We start from the raw sequence: 7572 nt of genomic DNA, 5'->3' as shown, positions 1-7572 counted from the left end.
ATTTATTAACTTACCTTGACTGTAATAATTTGTTATTTGCTAATCAGCATGGCTTTCGCAAGGGACTTTCCACAAACACACAACTCACTGAAACTGTACACGACCTCTGCTTGTCAATTAATTCCCGCATGCAAACAGACATAGTATTTTTAGATTTCGCAAAAGCGTTTGATAAAGTCTCGCACCCTAAACTGTTACTTAAAATCAGATGTATATTTAAAAATGAAACGATAACTAAGTGGGTTACGTCCTATCTTTCCTGTCGAGCACAGTATGTTCAAGTTTATGCTCATAAATCCAGCATTAGTCCAGTAGACTCCGGCGTTCCGCAGGGCAGCGTCCTGGGCCCGCTCCTGTTTTTGATTTTCATCAATGACTTGCCTAACGAACTCAGTGTACCGGTCCGATTGTATGCAGACGACTGCATCATTTATAAACAAATTGGTACTCTGGAAGATCATGTTGAACTAAATCTAAATTTGCAAAAAATCAACGAATAGTGCAAAAGGTGGCAGATGGATGGTAATAAATCCAAATAAAACAGTTTTTATGACCATTACAAGAAAGAAAACTATCTCAGATTATAGTTATAGTAACAATGATAGAATAATAACCAGGGTCAATAAATACAAATATCTTGGATTAGCACTTACTTCTGACTTACGTTCGAATTCACACATAGATAATACATGTTCCAAGGCCTCAAAAGCACTTTGGAGCCTCAGACGAAATATGCGTAGTGCAACCCCTTCAATCAAATGTCTGGTTTTTAAGAGCTTGATAGGGCCCATTCTCGAATATGGAAAAATTGTTTGGGACTCCCACACTCCATTCAGTTGCTCTAAGCTGGAAAGAATTCAGCGTCTCAGTGCCAGGTTTATATTTAATAGGTACCGATATTCTGATCCCCCAACGTCTTTGTGTAAACGTGCTGATTTGGAACCGCTCGATTTTAGAACCAAATGTCACAGGCTCAAGTTTCTTTTTCAGATTATTAACCGCAGCTTGAAAATAAACCATTCAAAGTACTCTGAAATTAAAACTGGAGAAATATCACGCCATCGTCACAGCTTGTACATACCAATGCCCACAGTCCGGAATGATTGCTTTAAATTTAGTTTTTTCCCAAGAACCATTAAGGAATGGAATATGCTACCAAACTCTGTTGTCACCTCACAATCACTTAGGGAATTTTTAGATAAGCTGCATGATGTTTTATTGTCTACATGAATTATATGCCAGTGTTTTATTTTTTGTATAAGTGGTGAACGCTTTATGTACCGAATTTTTGTGCCCGTTTCAATGTTTGTGTTTTTGCTATTTTTTATACCTCATTATCCACTCCTGTTATAGCCCGTGATCTGGGCTGACAGTATAAATAAATGAAATGAATGAATCGCAGCTCAAGGTTTAAGTATGGCTCCTTGACCGTGCAAGGGTTGCAGCAGCACCCAACGAAATCTTGCTCTGAAGACCTCGACCTGTGTTATTAAATATGTCAATAAAGCTTTTTGCCCAGCCACCATCTGCATAATTTCAATAGAAAAGTTTTCCGTGTTTTCGTATTTCTCGCTGTTTGCTAACTGCAGACTTCTGACCCTCAATCGGCGTCCATGACGAACGCGGCATCACACGCTTGCAGTTCTCCGGCTCACCAACGGTACCTGTGATTGCACTGGTGTGGTCTAGCAACAAGTTCTGCCAAAATCTGGAGCAGTGGTAAATTAATTGAAGTGCTGAATAAAGTTGTTCACTATGTATGCAAATTCAGGCCGGAATTAAATGTGAACAACGTCTATGAACAAAACAAAGCACTTTATGTGTGTACAATCGGCTGCACTGTACAGCTAGCCCGATTAATTTTTCTGGGTAAAGGGTCTCCAAAAACCGGTTGTAAAGAAATAGCACGCTGCAAAATAGAAAAATATGACATATGCGTGTTTGCGTTTCGTTCCGATCTTACTGTATATACCAGTCTAAATCAAGAGGGAAAAATTGAGAGCGGGGTGGCTTGTAATCTGAAGGCAAGATAACCGATGGTTGCGAACAGTAAGAAGCTGATTAGCAAAAATAGGCAAGCGTAGTAGAGTGTGGCAAAACGATGGGCGATTGAGACTGAGAAGTTTGCGTCGAAAGAGGGGTCGCAGCTGGCGCAGAACAGGTTTAGGGGGAGATATAAGAGAGGCCTTTGCCCAGCAGAGGACCTAGTCAGGCTGATGATGATGCGGAGGAATAAGAAGGTTACACGTCAGCTTCACTGCCAGTGAAAGAATAGGTAACACGGTTACGTTGACGAATTAAGGACGAACGCTTACGGAATACCCAATGCTGGTTGGTAATAACCCTGTCGCACGGGCACTTTTAAGGCCTTGAGAATTAATCTTCTTTGCTCCAAAGGCGCGTGAGACACGTTTTTCAGATGGCGGTCATTTGGCAGCAGCGGCGGCATCTGAAAGCACGTGTAGTCCTTTGACTCTGCTGTTGCCGTTGCCGCATCGGAAGCGTGCTATTTTCGAACCCAAGTGTGCATATTCGAATCTACTGCTTTTTTGTGGCCACTCTTGGCGTTAGCGAAGTCCGGAGGCTCCCCTGTACTCTGCTTCTTGCTACGCGACTACGGCGGACCTTGTTTACAGAAGCAACAGTCAACACATCACAGTCTGATATAGTGGGGCGTTTCTCAGTTGGCGGTAATTTGGCAGCGGCGGCAGCATCTGCAAGCACGTGTAGTCCTTCTACTCTGCTGTTGCCGTTGCCGCATCGAAACCATGCTGTTTTCGAACCCAAGTGTGCATATTCGGATCTACTGCTTTCCTGTGGCCACTCTTAGCGTTAACTAAGTCCGGAGGCTCGCCTTTACTCTGCTTCTCGCTACGCGACTATGGCGGACCTTGTTTACGCAACCGCCGCTCTACACATTGCAGTCTGATATAAAGGGGCGTTTCTAAGTTCGCGGTCATCTGGCAGTGGCAGCAACATCTAGATGCTTGTCTAGTCGTTCAACTCTGGTTTTGCAATTGAAGCATCGGAACCCTCCTATTTTCGAACTCAAGTGTGCGCATTTGGATCTACTGTTAACGCTGTCCGGAGGCTCGGCTATAGCGGACCTTGTCTATGGAAGCGCCGGTCTACACATCGCAGTCTCATATAGTGGGGCGTTTCCTAGTTGGCAGTTATTTGGCAGTGGCGGCAGCTTCCGGATGCACGTCTAGTCCTTCAACTCTGCTGTTGCAGTTGCCGCATCGGAGCCGAGCGGTTTTCGAACCGAAGCGTGCACATGCGGATTTTCCCCGCAGGGACATCTGCTATATGCATGTGTTGGCGAGTTGAGACACCACGAGTTCCTGAGCATCCGCACGGACACTCCCGCAAGGGGATGATGGTGAGCAGTGCGTCACCACGGACCCGAGCACCCGCGTTTAGCCGTGCGGGGCATCGCCGTGACCGGAGAAAACGGGATCCTGGTGGTTTAGCCGATGCCGAGCGTTTCTACCTTTAAGGCCCGTCGGCGGAGGCAACACACCACTAAGCCCCAGCTTCCTGTAGATGAACCTCCGGCCTGACCCGACCGGGTGAAATCAGCCGTCGCCTTTTCCTGTCCTCCCCTTCATGTTTCACTTCTCTATCTCCTTTCTTATAACTTTCCTGTTTTCTCCTGCCTTCTCAGTTTTTTTTTACTTTTAACAGGCGTATAGGGTTAACCTTCTGTGGGGTAACTACCCCATATTTGGTTATAGTCGGGGCCTACTCCTGGAGTGGGCAGGACAAGTTTCTGTCCCGTCCTCTCGTTGGACTCCAAGGTGGGCGGCTGCCACCGTGACCGAAAAACACATCCTTTTTATGGCTAGCATCTTCTTATCAACTGATTGCCCTCCGAAACGGGGGCGCGCCGATGTAGCTGCCGAGTTGTTTTCAAAGAACTAGACTGATTTCCCGAGGTTCCACGTGTTTCACAGTGAGCACCCTGAAAAACCCGCATGACATGTCTCGCCTTTCATCGTCTCAAGAACTTTAACTGACACCATAGTCCAAGGTTATAAAATAAAGAAGCACGCAAATGGGGACCTACTTCTCGACATACTCTACAACCATCAGTACGAGAAACTAGCAGAATTGACAGCCTTCGGTGACATTGCAATAGTAATCAGCCCTCACCGATAACAGAACGCTGTTCTTGGCGTCCTCTCTGATGGGGCCCTGAAGTACATGACGGAAAAAGAACTATCAGATTGACGCAAAGATCAACATGTAACAAATGTGTACAGAATAAAAATAAGGTCAGATGAAAAAGAAGTAGAAACAAAACACTTCGTCCTGACCTTCGCCTGAAGCACACTCCTCGACTCTGTAGAGGTAGGGTACTTTAAAATCAAACTACGACCGTACATACCAAACCAAAGACGTTGCTTCAAATGCCAAAGGTGCGGCAACCGCTCCCAGAGCTGCCGGGGCCAAGTCACATGTGCAAGGTGCGCCTCACACGATCATTCCACAGCTGTAAAGTTGAACCGCATCTTTGTGTAAATTGTGAGGGCAGTCATCCTGGCTACTCACGTGCTTGTCCAGCTTGGAAACATGAGAAAGAAATAATCACACTCAAAGTTAAAGAAAACATCACTTTCAGAGAAGCGCGAAGGCGTTTCTCAATGGTTCAACACCCTGCTTTCGCCGTTATGGTGCAACGCGGCACGGCATCACAGCGGCTTCCGGCTTCTGCTCAGGCCACGCACACACACACTGAGCCTGGATCAGGGCCACCCGTAACCCAAGCGGCAGTTGCTAGCGCTGCGCCACCACCCACAAAACAGGCTGCGCGAACCTCCAGGTCAGCGGGACCCAAGGCCTCGCCTCACACGTCGAGGTCTGAACCCCAGTTACCCGTGCGTTCTGCCCAATCATGCAGCACCTCTGAGCAGGCGATGGACACAACTCTTCCCTCGCATCCGCTGCAGCGGCGGCAAAGCTCTCTCGAGCGCAAAAAGCGGATAAAGTCCCAATAACTGGTGCAAAAGAGCCACCAATCTAGGGTTTTAACCTTATCCCTAACTAGTCTGTGGAGGCCGCCGCGGTGGCTCAGTGGTTATGGTGCTCGGCTGCTGACCTGAAATACGCGATTTCGTTCGATCCCGGCCTAGGCGGTCGAATTTCGAAGGAGGCGGAATTCTGGAGGCCCGTGTACTGTACGAACCAATGCACTTTAAAGAACCCCAGGTGGTCGAAATTTTCCAGAGCCCTTCACTACGGCGTCTCTCATAGCCTCACACGCTTTGGGACGTTAAACCCCATAAAATAAACTAACTAAACCAACTAGTCTGTAACGATGGCATTTCTAGTTCACTGGAACTGTCGTGGACTTTTAACGAACTACACTGACATAACACATATTTTAAATTCATTCTCCCCGGTAGCACTGTGTATCCAGGAGACTAGCCTACGGCCTTAGAAAAAAATATTCTTAAAAAGTATCAAGTCTTTCATTGTGACCGAGAAAACTTAAGCAGGCAGTCTGGAGGCGCTGCTATTGTGGTCCAGGGTGGTGGGTCAACTCGTACAATCGACCTAAAAACCTCATATGAGGCAGTTGCGGGCACCATCCCTGATCTTGAAACCATAACTATATGTTCCATATACATTGAATCTCACCTAACCGTCAGATATCACGATTTAAAAGCACTTATAATGCAACCACCGCAGCCATACCTTTTAGTTGGGGATTTTAATGATCATTCCAAACCAAACTTCATTTTATTTTACAAATGTGCATACAGTCTTTAGGATGAGCCACAGGCCAAAAGCTAAAGAAAATAGCTTGAAAATGCCTGTGGCTCATCTAAGAGCCATTACAAAATAATAAAATAAACACATGCATACAACGGTGGCAGATCGCATACGAGCACACTGTAGAAAGAATTTATAATATTTACGATTAAACTGATGGGTACACAGAGATGTAGTTTGAAACTAGAAAAAAAACAATTAAAACTGAACAAATGCATTTGAAAGTTATACACTGCTGGGTTGATTACAAAGGGGAAAAGGACACCGATACATACACAAATACAATATATGAAAAGAAGTTATGGAATATTATTTACAAAGTACACTTTTAAATAATGTGGTCGGAGGTTATACATGCTCAGCTGGTTAGATTCGTAGCTGTTTAGAACATTGGGTATAAGGAAGCTAAGTGCTTGTTTACCATAGTTAGTTCTAGCTCGTGGAAGTGTCCATTTTGTAGTTGATCGGGTTTGAACATACTTTTCTATGGGCTTTAACAATGCGATATTAAGCAAAAAATTACATATTGACGGTGAAGAAAATTTTAGATAGTATAATAGGCGGTACTCAAGAAAAACATTGACACAAATTACTTCATACTTAGTAAACAATTCAGCCGTATGGGCAGTAAAACTGGCACCTGCGATAATCCTGATAGCTTTCTTTTGGAGAATTAGAATTTTCTGTAGATTTGTTTTGGATGTGGTAGCCCAAACTATGTGGCAATAGTTAATGTGTGATTGGAATAGGGCATGATAAATCATTCGTTTTATACAGGGAGGAAATTCAGTGCGGTACCGAGCAAGAAAACCAACGGAAGGAGCTAATTTCTTGCGAAGATGTGTTGCGTGTGCGGTCCAGCTCATACAGGCGTCAAAAATTACACCGAGTGATTTGAAGGTGTCCACGATTTCTATTTTATAATTCCCAAGTTGAAGGTCATCGTTTAAGTTAATTTTGACGTTTTTAGGCCTGAAGAAAACAGCTTTGGATTTATTGGTATTAATAGACAACCCATTTTGAACGGACCACGCATGCAAAGTTTTAAGAACAGCATTACCGCGATTTAATAACTGATCTGTTGAGGAGCCCGTTAAGAAAATACTGGTGTCATCTGCGTACAGAATGAATTTAACGTTACTGTCAATGTTTACGAGATCATTTATGTATACGTTAAAGAGAAAAGGACCTAAAAGGCTGCCCTGAGGCACGCCACAGTTTATAGCCTGAAGAGCGGATCCATCACAGAAAACAGCCTGTTTTCGATCAGTGAGGTATGACCGTAGAAGATGGAGACACATTCCTCGAACACCATACATTTCTAGTTTAGCAAGCAAAATAGTGTGGTTAAGAAAGTCAAAAGCCTTACTGAAATCAACAAAGATACTGAGAGTTAGACATTTACGTTCAAAATTTTGCAAGATAAATTCTTTTTGTAAGAGGAGAGCAGATTCGGTAGAGCGTCCTTTTCGAAACCCGAACTGTGAATCTGTTAGCAAGCTGTGTTTAGTAAAAAAGCTATCCATTCTTTTTAGAATAATCTTCTCATATACCTTCGAAAAAACCGGAACTACGGAAATCGGGCGGTAGTTGGTTAATACGGCTTTATTACCTCCTTTAAAGATAACTGTTACTTTGGCATTTTTCATTTCATTAGGGAAAATAGAGCATGAAAGGGACTGATTAAAAATGAAAGCTAGATACGGGGCTATTAGGTCTGCAACAAACTTCAGTGGTTTTATTTGCAGCCCATCATAATCCACACAGCGTGTTGATTTCAGATTCATTAATACT

Source organism: Amblyomma mixtum, chromosome 3 (genome assembly GCF_055824585.1).
Source record: "Amblyomma mixtum isolate Tamu chromosome 3, ASM5582458v1, whole genome shotgun sequence".
In the NCBI taxonomy this organism is placed as follows: Eukaryota; Metazoa; Arthropoda; class Arachnida; order Ixodida; family Ixodidae; genus Amblyomma; species Amblyomma mixtum.
Note: the sequence above shows the minus strand (reverse complement) of the source record.